We start from the raw sequence: 23,463 nt of genomic DNA, 5'->3' as shown, positions 1-23,463 counted from the left end.
AATTTTAAAAAGTTATGTTTATTGTAATTATTCAAGATCCATCTGAATGATATTTGAAGAAGTGCAAATGGAATAGTAACTATCTTGAGATTTTCAGTTGAACTGCCTCATCCTTAAAGGAATTAGCTCCACTAAACAGATCATTAAAAGTACGCTAATGCCATTTTTATGAGAAGAACATGGTAAACAAACAAAACAAAGTAGTAGCTGGTTCAATTTTTGAGCTACTTCACACCTGACAATAGATAATTCTACCTCTTTAAAATAAATATGCCAAAAAGCTGATGCAGGTAAATGTTTCTCTAAGGAGATGGTAGGGATACGCAACAGCTATGATTTTGGCATGGAAATTGTTAGTAAATTTCATGGCAGAGATGCAAGGGGAAAATAAAGATAAATCGTGGAAAGGTCACCAAATAATGTCAATGGCATAACTCTTGCGTATGCTGACGTAAGTGAAGGTGCTGAAAGATGAGGCTCGGGAGGGAGGGGATCTGTGTTGGAGAGCAAACCCATCCTGCTCTTACGCCACAACAGCAGCTCCTGCACCATGGGGCTGGGCCTGGTTCCCTGCTCAAGGTGTTGTGACCTTGGTGTACGGGGTTGCAGCAACACTCAGGTTTGGCCCATCCATCCCTCCACAGATGGACCCAGAGGGGTGGACTGGCCAAACCGGATTAGTGCTGCAACCCCGTCCAACTAGGTCCCAACACCACTCAGTTTGGGGGCCTAACCAAATGCATTTTTACAGCCACCGTGTCCTACATGACAAAATCATAGCCCTAGATATAACTAGAGTCTATTTTACTGCTTGAATGCCTTGGTTATTGGAAACCTGAGGATTGCATCACACTGTAAATTCATATACCTCACAGTGATGAACCAAGGTGTTACTTCTTCTCTTTTTGTTTTTTTACTTTTCAGATATTTAAATATTTCAGACAAAATCCTACCCTGTGATGCTCAAGTGCAGTAATGGGAGAAGAGGATAGAAGGGAGTTTCTCCTCTACACCACATACATCGGAGCAGTAGAAGAGGGGAGGAGTGTAACATAGTACTTAAGGCAGCACTAAGGCCCCAATTCAGCAAAGCATTTAGGCATATGCTTTAGCTTTGCTAAACTGGGATGAGCTTCTGAATAGGGCCTGAAAAGGGAAACTGCTACCTCGAAGGCTGTGCGTTAGGGACGAAGGAGATGTGGTCTGCCTGCTCCTGATGTGACCCTGGCTCCCAGAACATATACAGCAAGTACACAGCTGGGACTGAGAGTGCATGCTGTTCCTTTATAAATATCCATTCACATCCCGAGTGAAACCACTGACTTCACTGAGAGATGGGTAGGGCCCTCCGGGACCAGTGAGGTATGCCTCACCACATATGTTCTTCTCCACCACACCCAGCTGCCCTAAGCAATGCTATCCTGTACCAGCAGGACAGGTATGGTGCCAGAGTTGCTCCCAGCATTATTCTGCTCCTTCCCTTACTGAACATGTCTTCAAATAGTAAAGACAGGATTTTGTCCTTAGAAGTTACTGGAAAAAAATAGTAAATTGCGAAGAAAACTGCTACAATGATTATGCTAGAAAGACTGGCTTGATGGGAAAAAATAAATTAAATTTATGTAGCATTCTGGGATGATGCTGCATGTTTAAATTGTCTGTATGTGTGCATGTGTACACAGTTATACAATTCTACAAACTTTAAGAAACAAGGAGCTGAAAGACTCAGTGAAAGCAAAACCCGATGGCACTTTAGTAACCATCTTTTATAAATATCATCACTGTGTAAATATAAATTATAATGAACAAAAATAACAATTACATATGCCCATTTTATTTTAAATTTCTAATCATGACAGAGCAGATCTGAAAAATATCTAGAACCCGCAAATCTCAAAAACCAGTAATCTCATTTTAAACTACAAAGTGCAATCATTACAATATTTACTGAAATCGCTTTCATGGAAACAATGAGAAAACATACCAGATATTTTAAAAAATTAATCCAACTTAATTGTTGCTGTTTCTCGTGAATTCAACAAGAGCCTAGGCAACAATAATATTTAGAATAAATATTTTGTCTTATGGGAATAGAATTTTCACTCAAACTGACTACACAATATCAATTAAAGTAACAAAGATCAGATACAGAAAATCCAGATACTGAGTTAAAAGTGAATTTGTGCTTCACTGAGTATTGTTTTGTGTAGAAATATTTATATTATTCTTTTCTGTTTTATTAGAAAGTCTCTTTCAGGATATTACACCTCTTTTTCCTTAACCATTTTGAGCTAATTAAAATTCTGAAAAAAGAGTCAAAATGCCTTAGAAAACACTCCAAAAAGCACAGACAGCACTAAGAGAAAAATATTTCAGTCTGAAGTAGCTTTGTAGACAGATAAATAATTGGACTGTCTCACAAGGATTCCAGACTACATACATAGGCAATATATCCTCACCCGTTTTTAAAAAAAAAAAAAAAATGGAGGACCTGGAATGCACAAATAAATTAAGTGACACAGAAGTATAGTAAGTTTCTAGGTAACACACCAGCTCTTCCAAGTGAAAACCACTTTGTAGCAAACCACAAGAGGTGTGGTTATGAAAGGCATTGTAAAAGAGCCAAAATCTGTAGAGAGCAGTTTTGTAAGCTGTGAAGCACCATACCAGCAAATGTAATAAGGGGGCAGAATATGCGTAAGTGGTCAGTGAAAATGTACAACTCTTTGACAGGTGGAGATGAAGCCTCTACTGCCATAAAATTTTCAAACGGCTCCTCTGTTCTTGGAACTTCGCTAACACATTTTTATAATGTACCACCAAGGTTCATATGGCAGCAGCAACTTGCTAGGTCTTTTCTATAGTAAGGTATGTTTTATTTCCAGTTTCATACATAGTAAACTGGGTTTTCCCAACTCCTCGCATATTTCTGCAGACCCGCCCCCCAACTGATACTGTTTGCTGTTGTTTTGTGGATCTTCTGTCCTGTGCTGATTTTGTTAGCTGGGGTATGGTATCGGTAACAGGGCACTGGTTTGGGGGCATATGCACATGCCTCCCAGTACATCTGTTACAGCCCTTGGGCCCTTTAAAACTGGGAGCTGCAGTTGCAGGCCACATGCTTGCTCATAGTTATGTGCCTTACAAGAAATCACATACTGGGCTTCCTGCTTCTTAGGCAGAAGAGTAGACAGACAAGACTCAGGATCAGGGAAGTCTTAGGGCTCACCACTGTTGTTAGGAAGGGCAACTAAAGAGGAAAGGGTGCATCCTTTTCACTGCCAGCTAGCAAAGCCTGAGGTGGTTGGTATTTTGTGTTTATTTGATTTTGTTTTGCCTCTTCCTTTATTTAAATAAAGCCAACCCTGCAGGAAGGGTCTTGGACTAGAAGCTTTATTCTACTTTCCCAGCCAGTTAGCTTGCAGTATCATACCATATAAGGGGCTTGGGGCACTGCTTGGGTTTTTGAGACCTGGCTTGTAATTCACTGCTTTGCTTTTCATCATTCTGTTGCATGCAAGCTGCAGGAGCATGGAGCCCTGTACAATTAAGAGATCGTACCAGGACTAGGTGGCACTCCTTAGCTGAAACATTAACATAACTATTATTAGCAAAATAACAAACAACTCAGTCTGCAATTATAGTGGGTTGTACACAAACCTCAGGGTGTGCAAAAAGGTACAAAGTCAAAAACTGAGTGCCTCCAACACCCAACAACAACCTACACAGGGCAGAATCCTTATCAAATAATCAGATCAAATAATCAGTGTTCCATTTATTCATAATTTGACATCTTTTGCCCAACGTTGTATCTTTTAAATTCGTATCTCAAGGGTTTTTTGTTGTGGTGGTGGTGGTGGTGTTTTTTGTTTGGTGATAACAAAGAAATGATTTACCCTTATCTCTTCTACACAGTCACCCTGGGTATTAAAAGTTCTTCCAGTAAGCACTACAGTTAAAATGGAGAAGTAAAGATGGACAGTTTAGCTGCAGGTTGACTCAGTTGAGTGTTGCTGCGTTTTGATTAGGCTTAATCACTGGTTATGGTAATTTGTATGGAAGGCTGGATATGTAAGATTCCATCCTTGCTTTTACAACACAGCAATATGTATGACCTTACAGCTTTACTGAAGGCATTATTTTCTTATTTGTTTTCATGATGAATAACATCAGTAGTTCACAAAAAATTACTCATTTGATGCATCTCAAAAATGATGGTACTTGAGACAAACTAGGGTCAGACGTATCATGTTAACATATCACTAAAGTGGGAGCACGAATGACCTGGTCTCCCTCATCTTCTAAACTACTGTCACAACTTTTGTGCCTAATCCTTTAAAGGTTTTAATACCCAAATCATACTGAAAGCACCTAATTCTATTGTAACAGAATATGACCCCGTGTGAGCACCTGCGTGTGGATCCAGAGGCTGATGTTCACACATTAACAGCTGGATGATTTAAACTGTTTTTAAAAGAATATCAAAAGGCATAAGATCAAAGCAAGGACTATAAGCCAAATTTTGCTCTCGTTACACAGATATAAATCTGAAACCACTGACTTGATGCAATTATTCTAGCTGTGTGTGTTTATATATTGCTCCATACAATATAACAAAAACAAAACCCTAAATTTTCTATTGAAATTTCTATTTATTTTCTACAGAAAAAATCTGTCCAAGCAGTGGAGCTGAAATGCATGCTCTGGCTGAAAATTAAACCATGATATGATCTCTCCATCTCAACTGTGACAGTCCATGGCATTCCCATGTAATCAAGCTGGAAAGTATGGGACACCTCTATACTATAGTATATGCATCTGTAAACAATCAGTCTCTATTTATTACACTCTTAGTTTGCCAGACAAGCCACCTGACTGAGACAGCGTTCAAGTGATAAGAACTGTTTTCCATTATTGCCTTTCTTGCTGGTTAAGTACCTCAAACTGTTGACCATGATCAAATGACACTAAATTAAACCAAAATGGTATATAAGTCATTGGAAAAACTTCCAAATGCTTGTTCTGAGTACTGAACCAATAAAAATTCAGCACCATTATCATTTACATTAATCCAAGATGGTGGCAGCCATTTCTGCTGGAGTTCAGCTACTGGCTGAGGCAAGCTCGTGTGACCTATGCAGCTAAAATATAAAAGCCTCGGTTGAGGCAAGGCTTTTAAAAGGTAAAATAAAAACATACAGAAGTTGGAGATTTTATGGCATAGGGAAAACCTGTGTTGATAAACATAACTTCTAGCAGGCGATAATGCCCCATTGTCAGTCACATTAACAACCCACCAAGCACAAATATTCCCCTCTGTACTTCATCCTCAGCCAGCATACATCCAACCATACATATTAAAGTGTAACAGTTTTCTCCAGTGCTTGTCTCTTAATTCCTAAGAATACAAGGTATAGAAAGTAGATTAGATATTCCTTCTCTTAAGGGCACACCATGAGCAAAGAAGACTTTACAGATCTGCCACATTCAGGCTCTAGAGAGGTGTGCACCAAGGAGATGTCTCAGCCCTCTGCATGCCAGTCCCTTGCAATGTGAGGTGTGACAGAAATCCAGGGCAGTAGCTGTGCAGATTAATTGACTTTAAACCCCACCCCCCCACACACACCTTCAACATGGAGGGGATAAGCAAAGGCCCCAGCCACTACTACAGACCCTTGGGTGGTGTAGAAGTTATAAGGCTGCTCAGCACTGTATCTGCAGGCTGAGGGCAGTAGGGCAAGATTCGTTTCCTCCCTGGCCTCAGAGAATTAGCCTTTGCTTGGGAATATTAGCATTTGTCCTCAGGTTAACTTAGCACCCAGGAAAGGTATCAAATTATCACTGCTAGAGACTGAAGTCAGCACAGTCAAGCAGCAGAAGAGAAGCATTCACATATTTTCTTGCAAAGGTACCCCAACCCTATTCCAGAGATCCCATTTCGAAGAGTCAGTAAGAAAGTAGTTCCATTTCCATGCCTGGCCTCTCTGCTGAAACTGACAACAAGGGTGCCCCCTGAGATGGTGGGTTTTGCCCACAAGAAATTAGACTAAGGCTTGATCTACACTACAGAGTTATGTCGATACAACTACATTGCTCAGGGGTATGGAAAATCCTCTCCCATTAGTGACACTAATTTACATTAATTCTTATGGGGAAATTGGATTCACTTAATATCATTTTGCTTAAAGTTACATTTTTCAAGAACATAACTAGGACATTAAGTGAGGAGTTATTGTAGGGCAGTGGTTACCAACCGGCAGATCCTAGAGGATCTCCCAGTCGACCGCGATCTGCAGCAGCACAGCAGGGCTGCCACTAAGACAGGCTCCCTGCCTGCCCCAGCCCCACGCCGCTCCCAGAAGAGGCCAGCATGGCCCTGCGGCCAGAGGGGCAGGGGTCTCCATCCACGCGCTGACCCTGCCTGCAAGCACCGCCCCCGCAGATACCATTGCCCAGGAACGGGGAGCTGTGGCCAATGGGAACTGCAGAGGTGGTGCTTGCAGAGAGGGGCAGCATGCAGAGCCACATGCCCCCACCCACTCCAGGCGCCACAGTTGGCCCCTTCCGGGAGCAGCTTGAGGCTGGGGCAGGCAGGGAGCCTTCCTTAGCAACAGCCATGCTACACTGCCAACCGGGAGCCGTCGGAGGTAAGTGCACCCCAACCCCCAGCCCTGAGCCCCCTCCTGAAGCCAGCACCCCAAACCTCCTCCTGCACCCCAACCCTCTGCCACAGCCTGGAGCCCCCTCCTGTGCCCAAACTCCCTCCCAGAGCTTGCACCCATCACCCCCTCCTACACCCCAACCCCCTGCCCCAGCCCAGAGCCCCCTCCCACACTGCAAACCCCTCAGCTCCACCCCCTCCTGAACCCCTTCCCCCCAGCCCGGTGAAAGTGAGTGAGGGTGGGGGAGAGTGAGTAACGGAAAGAGGGGGGGGATGGAGTGAGTGGGGCAGGGCTTTGGGGAAGGGAAGGGGCCTCAGGGAAGGGGCGGGGTAGATCCTGGGTTGCCCTTACATTCAAAAAGTGATTTTGGGTGTAAAAAGGTTGGAGACCGCTGCCGTAGTGTCTTCACTAAGCACTTCAGCTGCGCTGTTGCAGTGCTGTGTGTACAGACAAGCCCTAAGACACCAACTCATTTCACAAAGACCACCAAAAAGCCATAAGGAGGTAAGAGTTTTCAAATCACTAGTGAAATAGGCCAAAAAAATCACATCAGTTACTAGAGAAGAAAGACTATCTGCCACTAACAACTCCCCATTTGTTTTCATCTTTTAATATTTTGGGGACCAAAAGCACTGACAACAGCCAAGCAAAACAACAAGAGATGCACTATGGAGCTTCCCTGTACAACTCCGCCAGCACCTGTCAGCACTGACTCGTGACCCCGTTCCTTGCCAACAACATAGCTTGCTGGAGCCAGCACTAACAAATGGGGCAAACTATGCAGTAGTTTTCATTGGGGAATTGCCGATTCTGAAGTTTTCATAAGAAAAGCAAAATGAAAACAATTTGCTATGATAAATATATTTTCTCATTATTGGTAATTGAACAAAAATCTGCTATCTGCATAAAACATGTTTGGATGTATATCAATACTAGCAAAATACATATAGAATGCTACTGGTGACTTGATGGTGGTGATCTTCTTCAGCCATGTATATAGATCTCATGCTCCTCTCTCCAGCTCATCTCCCTCCCCATCGCAACTAACTCACTGTGGTGCTAGCAACATAGTACACCTCTACCCCAATATAACGTGACCCGATTTAACACGGATTCGGATATAAGCGCTCCAGGGGAGCGAGGCTGCGCACTCCGGTGGATCAAAGCAAGTTCAATATAACGCGGTTTCACCTATAACGCGGTAAGATTTTTTGGCTCCCGAGGACAGCGTTATATCAGGGTGGAGGTGTATTTGCAACACATTATCTTTTAAAAAAATCAGGATCTTTTGTTTTTAGTTTGCTAATATCAGGCAATGATTTCCTAGTCGGGTATTTTATTACACACTAAAATCCTAATGTTAATCATAAATCACTTCAGATGTATTAGTAACATGTTTATCAGTCACTGCCAGGAATCAGCTGTCGATCATGAAGTCAAATGAACATAACTTGCGACCACTTATATTTTAAGCAATACGAACTGCATCTGTTCTGTCCTACAGTAAGTAAAATTCCTATTGACTTAATTAGAGTTTTTCCCTGTATCAGGACTGTAGAATTAGACACAAAATAATTAATGAACACATTGCATGTTTTGTGCGCCATTCTTTATCAAAGTACTGTGAAAAAGTCTACATCTAAATGCTTTGACAGGTAGAAGAAAAAGTCATCCTTCAAAAGTCACATGTACTTTAATTGAGTCTATTCCATGTTTATGGCCTCTGTTATGCAGGTCAAACAAGATAACTATAATGGTGGCTTCTGATGTTAACATTTATACGGAAATCCTGGCTCTATTGAAGTCAATGGAGAAACTACCATTTACTTCAAGAGGGACAGGATTTCACCTATGACTCTATCATTGTCCATTCAAAGATACGTATTTTTCTTTTTAAAGAAACATTTTTGTCTCTCCCAAGCACAAAAAACAAATGCCTTTGATCTTACAAATGTAATTGATCTCATCCTTTTGTCAGAAAGTGAGGGTGATTATCTTACTGCTGAGGTTGTTTTCACACATAAATTGTGGTGACATACAAGTACTGCAGTATTTCAAAATAATCCACTGCACCAAGATGCTAGAAATTATTTTCACACAAAATCGATCTGAAATAGAAATTATTTTCACACATAAAATGCATTATGGTTGTGGTTCTGCTCTGAAAAGTAGTGTAAACTGGCACCATCTTATTCAATAGATCTGTCCCCTTTGTTTATTCAGAGTCCTATCAGCGTATTTTAGTTACCAAAACTTTATTTTTACACTACTATTTACTCCTCCTTGCTGTGCATCTCTGGAGTTCTAAAAGAAACTGAGGTGGATTCTACTCTTTTTTTATGCAACATTAACACAATTGTTTACTCAGTTCCAATTCCGGGGTCAGTCAGTGACAACTGATCATACTAGTTGAAGGCAAGGGGCAGGAGTTGCACCGGTGTCACTCAGGACCTAGCTCACTTGGTAGAACCTTCATTACTGTTCATGCTTGTGAGGAAAAAAAAATTTGAGTCTCAGATCCCAGGACAACTTCATAGCACTTTTACTTAGAAAAATATGTTTACTTGTCATCTGAACTGGAAATCATTGAGAGACAATAACCATGGAACTCCACAATACATTATTATCAGTCACTTTTTCAAGCAGACCTGCACTAAAAAAAAGTTTTGCACTATATTATAAACACAGTTAATACCTGTCACCAAGATATGTTCTACTGCATATTGGCTTTTCTCTATAACTAAATATTATCACATCTTGCTGTCAAAGAAGGGTATTCCCAATTATTATCTCAGAAATAAGTATATTTCAATTTTAAATGTTTCTTGACCAGCCATGACATTTCTATCCAACAAAGTCATATTTCTTTTGTGGCTGCATTTGATCTGAATCAAAAATAAAATGCACATGACTTAGTAGTATGTTTTATTTGATACCATCATTAAAATGATATGCAGTAAATTTAGTTTTATAGTTAACAATTTTTAAAGTCCCTAATGCATTAGTTTAGCAAATAATCCCATCGTATACAAATTAGTGTGCATGTCTACAACAGCACTGCAGTTAATGTCTGAGCATCAGTTTATTTACAATGGGACACACCACACATTGATTTTGTTTTAAAACAACTCCAGACAAAACCGTGGAACTGCAGAAAGGAGTTTATTTTTATTTAAAATAACGACAACATTGAGATTTATAAAGGTAAAATAGGCAAAATAACACTGCCAATAAAGGCTTATTTTAAGATCTAGAAATTCTGATCATGTCCCTTTAATTTTTTTTTAAACAGAAAGTTTCTGCTAAGAATAAACATTACTGTATGCAAAAACTGCCTATTAAAAATCCTATTTTAACAAATTTAAAATGTTATTTTCTATTATTACATTGTAGGCAGTATCATCTTCCACAACACATAATGGGGAGTTTCTTTGAGATTGTTAAATATCTCCAACAATTCTCTCTATTCATAACATACTTTGAGAGAAAGTATTGTGCCCAGTTCTGCAAGTCCATCACACATGGAAGTCTCACTGACTTCACTGTGTGGTCTGAAATGAGAAGCTTGCAAAATTGGGCCCATAACATTATTGCAGCCTTAATGACTAGAAAATACATTATTATAAAATTTCCAACACATGATCATATGGTATCTGATAGAATTTTCCAACTAACTGAAAATATGTCTGAAAGAAGCACTAAACCAAGAAAAGTTAGCACAAATTAACAGAAATTATTTGTTGTCCTCATAATCCTCCTTTGAATGACTGACAAGAAATTTTAGCTTTCCGTTTGAACAGGATCAATCCCTTTCTATTTCAAATTAACCCCACTGGGTTACTGTTACATGTCAGCTGACATCATAGTTTCAATTCCCTTTAGCTCTTTGTTTTTTTAAAAAAAAAGCTACACTATATACATGCAAATTATCTAGCTTCTTTCCTGTGTAATTCTTTATATAGAATTTATGATAATCTCGTTTTAAAAAAACATTTTCCGCAACATTCAAGCATGGACTCCTCTTACATCAAAGTAGTAATTAAAGTGAACCTTTCAAAAAACAATGTACAACCTTTTTTTCTTTGGCAGCTCATATAAACCAGAAAGATTTCTGCCAATGCCAATACAATATAGGTACAGTACCATCTACCACAGTTGTAGTCAAGTGAACTTGTATTTTAAAACAGATAGTGCTCAGGAACTGAAATATTTTTATAATTCCTTTTTGAGGGGCTGACATTTTTTGGATATTAGAAAGTGGCATTTTATGATTCAGTATAAACTTCTTAGAATGGAGAGGTTGTCAAAAGTATTTTAACTAAATAAAGCTCCTACTAAAGAAACAAAAATCAGATGTAGTAAAACACACCCAAAATATTCACATAACTAGTCATTAAAACATACCAAGTTAGTTATGGTTTGTGTGTCATTCTAAGGAAAACGAGAACTGGCACTGAGACCTAATCTACACAACAGTTAAATTGGTGTGGACACAGTTATAACAGCATGAAGGAAACTTAGGCTGGGTCTACACTACAGACTTCGGCCACCACAGTCGCACAGCTATGTTGGAAGGGTAAAAACAGACATGATTTCTACTGGCGTAGATGTTCTGGAAGAAGCCATTAGTGTAGATACAGCGAGACCAGCAAAGCTGAGCTTTTATCAATATAGCTTGTTTCACTCATGAGGAGTAGTTTTACTAAACTGGTACAAAGCGCAGCTTTGCCAGTATAGCTGCATCTACAATATGAGAGCTTTGTTGATATAGTATGCTGATAGTCTTGCACTGGTACAACACTTCTAGTGCAGACACGGCCTTATATTGGTATTGCTTATTCCTGTAAATTAAGGGGAATAAACTGTACCAGTATAAGCACCTTTATACCAGTGTAACTGCATTCACATTTGCAGGCACCCACTTTATCTATACTGATATAGTTAAAGAGGTACAATTTTTTGTGTATAGACATTACCTGTGGGGCCCATTTAGAAAAAGTATAGAAAAAATGCATTCAACAATGATAAATTTAGAAATCAACTAAAAGTAAAAGGCCGTATTTTCAACTATGCCTTCAATTCTGTGCCTGGAAAAACGTGAAAAAAATATACGTCCAAAGCAGCATGAACAAATATAGATGCACAAACAATGTGGTGGGCATAAAGAGTTGTTATCCAGACTCCACTCTCATTATAGCAGTATGATGAGATCAGAAACTGAACATTTTTGCAGGTGCACAAATCAGAAGCAAATTAAATTAAGGCCTTGCATCCACATGCAGTCTTATATTTAGGCTATATAAGATGAGGGTGAATATTAAATCACACAGTAAACAAAAATGTTAACATAATTATGACTGTCAAGTTAAAATTATTTAGAATATTTTTATTTCTTCTGATTACTTCATATTAGGAGTCATGGAAACACGGGCCAGAATGTCCCCACCCATTTTAATAGTTGTGGGAAGGGTTTTTGGGGATCTAGAATAGAATAAGGAATATTTTGCAAGATATTATTGTGGTTCCATTGTATATGTATACAGAGTTAGTGGTCTCACAAATGAACAGGGGTGCATGTTGACACTATTGGCACTAACCGATGGCAGCCTTGTGCCCTCTCAGTAGAATAGCCAAAAAATGGATGCTGTTGGACAGAAACATGTTTTTAACCCACTAACAGTCCTTTCAAGTCAGAGTTAAGGTACAACTGGCAGGTTAGCATGGGAAAACTTGTAATACTTGTACTTGCATGGAATTTTTACTCTCAGGCTGTCAATCCAGTACTTTACATAAACCCTAAATTCACTAAAGAAAGAAAAAAGGAGCCCTTATCAAATATTCCCTTTTTATGTTGTTGAAATAAAACAATTCCTAAAAATTGCTTAATAAACATATTAATATCAGCAGTGATGAAAGACAGACTACAAGACTCTTATTTGCTGTTTGCACCCTTTAGAAATACATTGCTAGTTTGAAATTACCCTATGATAATTTCGGACCTACTATAATGAAAAGTAACACTCAAGATCAATATAACTGAAGGACATTAGTGTAAAATATTGTTTAGTTTGTGTCTTTAGACAGTTTACTATTTCCCCTGTAGTACCAGATAGTCAGTTCCTCCTTTCTGAAAAGACCCTTATAAACTTAAACAAGCGAGCAAAACAATCAATAACTATTCATGATTTTTTTAAAATTCAGAATACACTATTTAAAGGATTTCTATCAAAACCAGGATTTTTTTAAATCAGTTAGGCAACTTGTCCTATCTTAATCAAGTAGAAAAGGTACGCAGTCTCTGCATACAACACTTCCCTTCAATTCTCCCAAGAGTGAGTACTTAATTTTGTAAGACTATATAACCCATCAAATTTAATAACAGTTATGCATGTCCCTTGTAAGGAGAACGGACCTTTACAATGGCACTTTCATGTTCACTTTTTCTGGAAAGAAGAGGTGAATTAGACTGAATAGAACATTCTTTCCTCTATATCCTGACAAGGACACTACTATGAAGATGTCTCTCATTTAAGTCATAACTCAATCCAACTGTAGAAGGTTAGCATGCAGGCCTGACCGTTTTATCTTGAACTGAAATTCATGTGCAAACTCAAATAAGAATCATGTGGAAGAAGTGTCATCCATACTCCTCCACTTCCAGGGCTGGACTGATAGCCATCAATATATAGAACCACAGCCTGTTACAACACCCTACCATCCCGCATACTGAAGTCTGAAAGTTTGATGACTTGCCTTATTTCACAATACTTTACATCTCACATAGCTGATCTTATCAATTTGCCACCTACAGTAATACTGTTTAACAGTAGGCATTTTCCCCTAAAACGGAAAATTACAATATTAAGTATTACAGTATTTAGCAACCACTTCTGCTAGACACAGAGATTCCATATTCCTGCTACCATTCCCAAAATGGTCAGATTCTAAATTAATATCAAGAACTGTCCTTGTTAATGAGTCAGGAAGAAACCACCAAAATGGTACTTGTCACTTTCACTTTTGCTTAAAGCCAATTTGCAATCACTCCTGCTAACAAAATAAATAAATAAATAAATACCCAACCAACCCTGGTAAAATGAAAGCTTGGCTATACAATAAACTTTCTTTTCTTAAAATCAATAGGTACAGCCTGTAAATATTAACAGTGACATCACAGCATTATTAAAATAAATACGTTCAGCTAGAAACAGTAAACCAAAAGCTAAAAAAAGAATGTGCCACCAGTAATCTAAACACAAATTTAGTGCCAAACACTCAAGCAGACATATGTACCTACCATTATTCAGCAAGAACCACATGAATGCATATGGTTCTCTGTTTTGTCTTCATAGTAACAAGAAGGTTTGTAAACAGATCTTACATAGGAGGAAATCTAGTCACTTGAGAATCTAAAAATCTGTCTTTGTGAAGACCAGTTTTGCACTGTTGCCACATAATAGGATTTAGTTGTGTTAATATGTGACTAAATGTCTTCTACTTCAGCCCAAATTCTGTTTTCATTTCACCTCATAATACCAACAGAATTGAAACATGTCACTATAGCCTGAACTTATTCCTGCCACTTCTGAAAACCATCAGTAAATGCTATAAAAATGTATATTGCATTATGTTAAACACTTGGGAAGATTTCATCAGCTATGTCAAAATTAATGATACGTTGATTTTGTAGCACATCAATACCATTTACACAGGTGAAAAGCAAACCAACCTAGAGTTCGTTAGTTCGTTTACAGGAATAAAAATAAAAACCTAAGTGCAAAAATCAGCTCTGTGCGATAAGTAATCTGCATTTTCACTGTTAACAGTTGTTGTTTTTAAATTAGGCAAAACAACAGAAACCATGTGGAAGATATCAGAGCTTCAAATTCCCAAAGTTTCAGAAGTGACTCCTAACTTCAGATGAAGAGAAATTTAAAATATAATTGTAAAAGACTCTGTAAGATAATGTGGAAGTGATGATGTATGTTTGTATACTGCAAACCTAGTAGGCAAAGAATCTGGCACCTTAGTTGTGTTAGGCTAACATGTTTACATGTCATTTTCATTATCAAAATACATATGACTCAATACCACATCCTTACATTAATCTAAAGATTAGATTCCTGTTGAAGTCAATGGGAGTTTAGCCTGAATAAATAGTCTAAGAGTTGGGCCCATTCTCTGCTTTTAGTCCTTGGTAGACCACTTGTTCTTTCAATTTAATAATTACTATTATTTACTTTACCCTACAGTAGCACCAGAACCAAAATCTGGATCAGAGTCTGCTTGTGCTAGATGCTGATGTAAATGACGGTGTCTGCCCAAAGAGCTTAATACAGTAATGCACCTAGCTACTAATTATTTGTTTTCTCCTTTGCAGGCCAATTTATTTACTCCCTCCATCATAAACCACAACACAGATTCATTATAAGATCAAGGTATTAAAAAAAATTAGTATCCTTGACTCTTTGTTCACAGAACTTTTACTACCACTAGTAAGGTATGTAATTATCCAAATTCTAATACTTAAACTTGTTCCATCTCAAAAAGAGAAAAGAACAGAAATTGTTGAAAGAAATGGAGCTGAATGGCATTTTCCAGGAGTTTCACTTAAATTTTTAATTAAAACTTCTTACTTTAAGGATGTGATTAACATTTCAAGTCTTTAGCCTTCTTGATTAGTACATTTTTATTGATATAATAGAAATAAAATAATAATACTTTAAATATTCCTGTCAGTAAATTAGAAAAATATTGAGTTCTTATGGCAGATTAGAGTCAGACCTTTTTTTTTTCTCAATAGCATAATCATTTATGTGAGGGCAAAACTGAATTAGATTCCAGTAGCACAAGGGAATAAGAAGAAAACTGAACAATTCACATTACCATTGTAATGGAAATAATGGAAACAAATCCATGAAGATAGCGTCATCTAGCAAGGCCTAAGCCTTTTTATTATATCAGTTGCACTAAAATGATTATTCTACATATTCTACAGAATCATATATCCTAAGTATATTAAATAGAACAGAAATAGCATCTCCTTCCTCTCTGCTTCACTTTCTCATTTGTAAAATGGGGATAATAACATTTACTGTACTTATTTCTCAGGGGTGTTGTAAGCAGGGAATGGTGAATGTTTGTGAAGCACTTTGAAAATGTAAAGAACTCCAGACAGTAAATGTGAAGTAATACTAGCCAAACTAAACCTGGGATTTCCCCTCCAAACCTAGGATTTCCCCTCCAAATATTATTTTCCCATAATTACAGAGGTAATATATTCCAAAGAAAACTGTGAGAAACAACTTGAAGAATATCCCTTCCTTCCTCCTTCACAGCACAGAGCTCCCTGAAGGACTAATATCTGGTTGCACATTATGACGCCCCCCTTACACATACATTGCAGCGTAGATGTTTCAAGGTAGGGTCTCACATATAACAATCATGGATGTGCCTGTTACATAATCAGATGCAGCCAGACCATAGACACCGGTTATATAATAAATTCATTTCTGCAGTGACAGCCGCCGCTCCCCCTCCCCTTGCAAGCTGGCTTCCAGCCTCCCTCCCCCAAGGGAACAATGGTCTGTTTAGAATGTGCAAAAGGAGAGCGAGCACATCTGCTTTGATGGCAGCAGCAGCAGCAGCAGGCAGAGCCCCTTGTTAACCCCCTTCCTGTGGCTTTTACACGTCATGGAACATTCCCGGAACGGGCCAACGTTCCACCCACTTCAGGGAACAGGCATCAAGGCGCAGCGCGCAGCACAGCCCCGCACACGCATCCAGCCCCCGCCACCTCCAGCCCGGGGCGCACACGCGCGTCCCCCCCTCCCCCATATACGCACAAGGACAAGTCAGCCGCGACAGCCAGCTGAAGCGTCCGTCAAGCCACCCCTCTCCTCCCCTTCTCTCCCCGTCCAGCCCCTGGGATCATTCCAGCAGCAACCCCCCCCCTCTTCCATGCAACCCCCTGCCCCTCCACCGAGCGTCTGCGTCCCACTCCCCCCCCCACACCCCACCTTGCCATCGGGAGCCCAGCGTGAGAGCCGAGCAGCCGTGTCCCCTCCTGCGTGTCTCTCCTTAGTAACCATGCCCATTCTTCGCCACGGGAGGAGATTACGCAAGGCAGCCTGCTCCTAATCTGCATACACTTACATGCTGGGTATTCCCCACATTTCCTAACAGCGGGCCACTAACAAAGACACCCCCAGTGCAAGAAGAGGGGAACGGTTCCCAGCATCCGAGGGAAAACGGGCCGATGATCGCAACAAGCTCAGCACGCCTCGAGAGGCGACTTACCGCTCGGATGGGTTTACAGCCCCACTGGTTTCCCTCCATGCCCCCCTCCCATTCTTCACATGTCCTTCATGGACCCCTGCTGCAGCCAGACAGCCCCCAGTGCCACAGCGCACTTGCAAGTTGCTCCAGAGACCCTCGCAAGCCTGCGCCCTCAAAACACCCAACTTGTCAAGGACTTTTCCTGCTACAGTCAAAATAAATAAATAAATCACCATTCAACGAGTGTCTCTCCCCTTCTCGCCCCCCCGCCCCAGCTCAAAGCGGCTGTCAGCTGGTGCCTGTGACAGGGGCAGGGAGGGTGGGGGGGAGGGGTCCTTGCAGCAGCTGCTGCCGCTCACCTGGAAAGTCACCGAGCCGGAAGGAGGAAACCCCTCCTGGTGCCCTTGTTGTTGTTGGTTCCGCTGGGGGGCTCTTGTTGCTCCTTTGCTAAGGTGGTGCCTGGAGCGAGGTGGCCCGCGGCATTGCTTTATATAGAAACAGATCGAGATATTCCGGCAGCCAAGGGGCGTCTGGTTCATTGACTTGTAGTAGGATAGACCATTGCTCTCGGGCTTCCTCTCTCTCTCTCTCTCTCGCTTTAAATGGTGGAGCTTGATTTAAAATGAGAATAAAATCAGGGCGAGAGAGAGGCCGGAGAAGCCGCAGTTTTTTTCCGGAGGAGGGAGCCTCTCGGAGCTGCAGACAGACTGGGTTATTCCTGGCACCACTTCCCAGAACAGAAGTTACAAGGAGAGAGAGGGGAGAGCTCAGCCAGTGATGTCATCGGATCCCCCAGCGCGTCCCAGGGAGGGAGCGCGAGAGGGAGGGAGGTTGAACCAGAAGATCCAGTTCCAGAGAATGATGGGCTCTGTGTGTGTATGTGTGTGTGTGTGAGAGAGAGAGGTGCACTGTGCAGACAGAAAGAGGGGGAGGGAAGAGGCAGGGCTTCCGAGTGCAAAGCAGCTGCCTCCCCCAGCCAGAGGAGATCTCTGCTTCCCCCTCCCCCTCCTTTGAAAAGGGAACTCCCAGGAGAGCCAGTCTCAACTTGCCATGCAAAAGTTGTGCGTCTTCCCAGCTTGAGAATTTCCTTTAAGGATGTGGGATCCTCCTCCCCCGCCCTTTTTATTTTCCACCACCTCCACCCCCTTTCCCTCGCCTGGTCAAGATCATGTTATCTGTCAGAAAGAACAAAATAATACCAGAGTTCCTGATGCTGACTGCATTTCTAGAGCATTTGAACCTGTTTTCTTGCAGTCCCCATCCCCAGTCCAAGTAGCTTGTCTAATGTGTCATGCAATACGTATTTTAAATCATGTGCTGCTTTGCCCCCTACTCCCAAAGGGAAGGTTTATAGGATTCTCAGCAATTATTCCATTACTCTCTAAATGGAATTTTGGAAATATAAAATCAAAACAAATTGCTCAAAGCAGTACTGGCTTTTTCCAGACTACTCTGATTGCAAACTCAGTGTCTATTTCTAAACTCAGTGTGTATTTCCAAAAGAGAATCTTCAGCTTTAAACATTTTCTGGGCTTATTTTGTTTACTTGTTTTAAAATGTTTTATTTTCATATCTATCTGAAGAGTTGCTAGAAAACAATTTAAAAAATGAAGTAACTTGTTTAATATACGTATACAAAATAATACAAACTATTGTCAGCTGCAGGACTCCCTGCTTTCGGTGTTATAGATGATAGGTAACGTTCATCTTAAAGAAGACTGGATGTCATACATGTGAACTTATTAGCAATATTTACTTTCAAGGCTGCTGCTCTGAGTACAGAGGCCTGCAGGCTGCAGCAGACAATGAAAAGGCTGAGACAGGACAAGTGCTCCACTTGTGCCCAATATGGTCTCTGTGGTCTGCTGTTAGCTTAAGTTGTGACCCTGCCAGCCAATGAGGATTCAGAACGTTTTATATCAGCTGCTTTTGCTCTCATGTTCTAGGGAGTAAAGAGAGATATGAAGGGCAGAAATAAGAGGGTGGTGCCAATTCATTCTATTCTAGAATATCTGTGCCCACCTTTTTCTTAATATAGTTTGTCTCCAATAAGCACATAATTCAGGGGAAAATATTCTCTTGTAGTACTATGTAAAGCAAGAAAGAAACAAAGTACTCTGATTTAACTTTGTTACGTTCATTCCACTATTTTTCTTACTACTTCATACAATAAAACAAGTCTTTAGTGTTCCAAACGAGTAATTAAATAGAGAAATAAAATCAAAATAAAGTCATATATTTAAATAAAATTTCTTATGTGTGTAGTAATAATATCTTTGATAATTAAACCAATATGGATATTACAAATCAGTTATTTTTCACCATTTGTGCTTTTGATTTTACCTTTTTACTCAGAGTAAAGCCAAGCTGGCTAGTTTCACTTTTGTTTCTAGGTACTAGCACAATCATCTTAATTGTTTGGCTTCACGGTGCTTGAGCAGAATGTTTATTTTTTTAAGCATTATTTATTCTAATTTTCATACTGAAAACTTGGTATTCCTACTAGGTTTTGTAAACCTGTAATGAAAATTCAGGCCCACACAAAATTGACATTTTTTACAGTGTTGCCAACTTGCAATGTTATCACAAATCTTGCAAGATTTAGTGATTTTCTTAAATCCCCAGCTACTGGAGTCATATGATTAAATGAGAATCTCAGCTTTCATTTAAAAAGGTTTCTAGCCCTTATAGTTGCAAAGAAAAGTGAATCCTGAAGACTCAAATACCAGAAGGCAAATAAAAAGAACCCAGCATTTATAATGTTTAAAGTATCATGATTTTTAAGCCAATGTCATGAAGGTCTCTTTCAGTTCTGGCTCCAAAGCTATTTTTGACAAGCTGCATAGCCTACGTTTGACTGCATGTGTCTTGACAGAGCCAACACCAGGGGAGAGCAGATGGAAACACTGTCTTGGGTTGGTACAGCAGCTACCTGGCCTGGTCTACATTTAAAATTAAATTGACATAGCTATAGCATTCAGGGGTGTGAAAAATCCATACCCTTGAGCAATGCCAACCTAACCACAGTGCAGGCACAGTGAGGTTTACCAAAGTATGCTTCTGTTGACCTAGCTACCATCTCTGGGAGAGGTGGTGCTCCTACACTGACAGAAAAACCTTTTCCGTCATGTAGGTTGCATCTACATTATAGGGTTATACCAGTACAGCTACAGCACTTTAGCTATGCCATGATAGTCCCTGTCGTCTCGTGGCCTGAGCAGGTTCTTTCATGAAGAGGCAGTAGGGGCACCTGAGTCACCCATTCTCTCTCCTATCTGGGTTCTGTGACATTACCTTTATATTTTTACCATTTGTTTTTTAAACAAAGAAGTTGAAGTCAAAAAGTAAGAAAATTCCAAAGAGTCAGATTTTCAACTGTTATTTAAAATACACAGGCCACTAGGATCATTCATTCTTGTCTGTGTGGAAAGCACCTAGCACATCATAGCTGTTGCTACAGTGAAAATATAATTAATTATAACAATCATCAGCATTGTACACAATTTATTAAACATTGCCATTTATATTAAAATCCAATCTGATCTGATCTTGGAGCTTACATCATTTATTAGCTTTGAAAACTGCTGCTGCTCCCACAACCAGACAATAGAAAATGATGTATTATTTTTCTTACTCGTCTAGTGCAATTGAGTTGAAATGTAAAATAACTTTTAACAATAGCTAACACGTTTAAAGAAATACATTCTTTCATTGAGAAAAATTACCTGACCTCTGTGCTCTTACCCTGTGCACTTGAAGACCAGACTACTTTGTCATCAAGCTACTATTAGCGAAATCATAGTATTAGTACAATTTCTCCATTTGTAGAAAGGAGCTGATGATATTTACCTGCTTCAACATAGTTATTGTGTGGCTAAATTAATCCAAGTGTAGAAACTTATCTGATGGCCTCAAAAGGAAGAGGTGCAAATTATTAGTAGTTTTATTATTACTCCTCAATGAACTGTGTTTTTTCTTGGGGACTGGATGGTTCAGGAAACTAATGGGATATCCAAATTTGTTAATGGGAATCCAAATCAATAAACCAATGTTAATAGAAATAGCTTTATATTATTATTTTAATGTATTATGTATTGTTTATGTTTATACTTACTTCTCTTTTCCTTCACTCCTTTTCTCCCCTTCATTTGACTATATTTTGGTGTATCTTATCCTCCTTCTTTTTCTGTTTTCCCACTCAGGGTTCCCTCAAACCCACACAATCCACTCACACTCACTTCCCCCCACACCCACATATCTGTTCACACACCGTCCCTGAGGCCTATAAAGGCACCTACTCACACATCTGGGGATGTCTTTCCGATGCTGGGGGGAGTGTGTATTTCTTGTCTCTATGAGAGAAGGGGCTGCTGGAGAAAAGGTCCTTTTTTTTTTCTCCTTGAGGAGAGAGGCATTGAGCTGGATCTTAGGCTCAGGGCACTGGTCTGCACTCAGTTTACTATGCTTAGTTTAGTCTTAGACAGGCCGTGAGCTGGGTTGCCACTCATCATGGGTTCTGCTGGAGATGGGAACTAAGGGGAGGGAGCTGCAGTTGGAAGAGGGGGAAAGGGACGATCAGAATCGGTCAGTAGCTGCTCTGAGGACAAGAACAGGGAGGAGAGGGCACTAGAACCCTGGCAAGAGCAGAGGGAGGGAGCTGCCAAAAGGAAAGTAATTGTTTATATTTGTCTCCCACCTGCCATAGGTAGCAGCAGGGTTTCTCTATGGAGCATTGCTTGCTCAGGTGGCAGGGTATTTTTATTCATATAAACATGTAGTCTTTTTATGAATGCTTGTAAACTCTTTTGTATAGTTATATCTATTTGGCAATGAGTTCCACTAGTCAATTATTCATGAGGTTAAAAAATGTTTCCCTTTATCAGTTTTAGATGTGTTGCTTTTCATTTTGATTGAATGCCACCTCATTCTTGTATTAAGAGAAGGTAAACCGACCCTCCCAATTTTCCTTTTCTATCCCATTAGTTATTTTAATCAACTCTATTATATCTTTTCTTACCTATGCACTCGCTAATCTAAATAGTACTAATTTTTCCTCATATCGAAGTTTTTCCATGACTTTTCTACATAATCTGATTAAGTCACAATGAAGTAGATCTTTATGCCAGACATTTCTTGGAGCTCACCCTCAAATGGTGTGGAAGAGGACGAAAGTGAAGGTATTTAGCTTTCCACTGTGTGTAAATAATAATGGAAGAGGGCTTAGTAGAAGGGATGTGCTTCTTAGTGTATGTGCAACGTGCCTCAGGTGGCACGTGACCAGGATTCATCATCAAATTTGGTCTGCTGGTTGGATCATTAGCTTCCGCGGCCCGGCCCAGGGACTGACTGGCAGTGCGACGTGAATGCTGATCCATGCCCGCAAGGGATGTGCTCTTCGCATGGTAAAGAATTAATGGAACCATTTCCTGGAGGAAAATGTTTCTCTGAGCTGTCTATTAAAAAATGTGATTTCCTTTTGCAAAATCTATACCTTTACTTAAAAAATATCTGGGGCAGAACTAACTTGTTATGTATGAATATCTGTAACTTGATAGTAACACATCACCATTTGACATAGTGATTAGGGAAAAAATGAGAGAGGGGCAGAGATTTTTGAAAACTGTAATTATAGATATTGGCCATTTCAGGACTTTTTAAGGCCCACAAATCTTGGAAAAAATTTGAATAATGTAACTTTTACTCTTCACATATTTTTCAGAGCTAATTAGCAAGGTGGATAAGAGAATGTGCAGGCAGCATTGTATATTCTGCCAAGCCATTAAGAGCACTTCCAATTTAAAATAAATTAATCCCTTGAGTGCCACCCCCATTTTGTCGTTGATCTTGCATTTTAATATCAGAATCAGATAATTTTTTTAAAAATCCTTACTTTCAGGCATTAAAAAACTTTCCCCTGTCAACATCCACACTATGCTAACAGGATCAGGTCACTTCTATCTCTCTCTCTTTTTTTCTTTTCAAATGAAACAATTCTCAAATTTATTTTGCATATTGTATTCCATCATTTTTTTTCAGTTTTTCTTAGCACAGATGAAGTAAAAGCTTGCCAAAAACATGGCATGATTTAACAACATCTGAGTTATATAACCTTAACAATTACATGGATTTATTTTTTAAAGCTTAACTACTTACATTCTCATTAGTACCTGATATCCTCTCATTAGTAGCCTTCTCAAACAGCCAACTTCAACTTTTAGAATATCTTCATTCCAAAGAATCCCAGAGAGCTTTTTATCTAGAGAGAGAATTTCACTTATTTTGGGGTGGAACACTGCACACAGTAATACTGCCTGACAATTTGAGGATAGGTGAAGAAGAATACCATACCCACTTGAAATGGCAAGGGGAATTTAGAGAGGAAAACTTAAAATTGCCCAAACAAATCAGCTGAATTTTGACCGTATTATTGAGGCTAACACTATTACTCTTCTGAAACATGACATGGGACTCTTAATGAGCACAAGTGGTTGGGACCTTGGTTTTACATCTCATGATATTTCCC

General features: G+C 39.7%; 1 protein-coding gene across 4 annotated transcripts in view; it reads right to left on the bottom strand.

Moving 5' to 3' along the window:
* Positions 1-23,138, bottom strand: part of HIVEP2 (HIVEP zinc finger 2) — a 170,791-nt gene extending 147,653 nt beyond the window's left edge. Inside the window, exons 1-2 of one of the 4 annotated variants that reach the window (XM_039530259.1) lie at positions 23,094-23,138; positions 17,300-17,551 (exon numbers count right to left, since the gene is read on the bottom strand). The gene's annotated coding sequence lies outside the window, so the exon portion shown is untranslated. Of the gene's footprint in view, positions 1-16,681; positions 16,917-16,961; positions 17,013-17,299; positions 17,799-23,093 lie in introns of those variants that run through there. The other 3 variants (XM_039530258.1, XM_039530261.1, XM_039530260.1) reach the window with 3 other exon arrangements.
* Positions 23,139-23,463: the final 325 nt, after the last annotated feature.

This window comes from Mauremys reevesii, linkage group 3, assembly GCF_016161935.1.
Source record: "Mauremys reevesii isolate NIE-2019 linkage group 3, ASM1616193v1, whole genome shotgun sequence".
Classification (NCBI taxonomy): Eukaryota; Metazoa; Chordata; order Testudines; family Geoemydidae; genus Mauremys; species Mauremys reevesii.
Note: the sequence above shows the minus strand (reverse complement) of the source record. Positions and strands in the feature narration are given on the sequence as shown.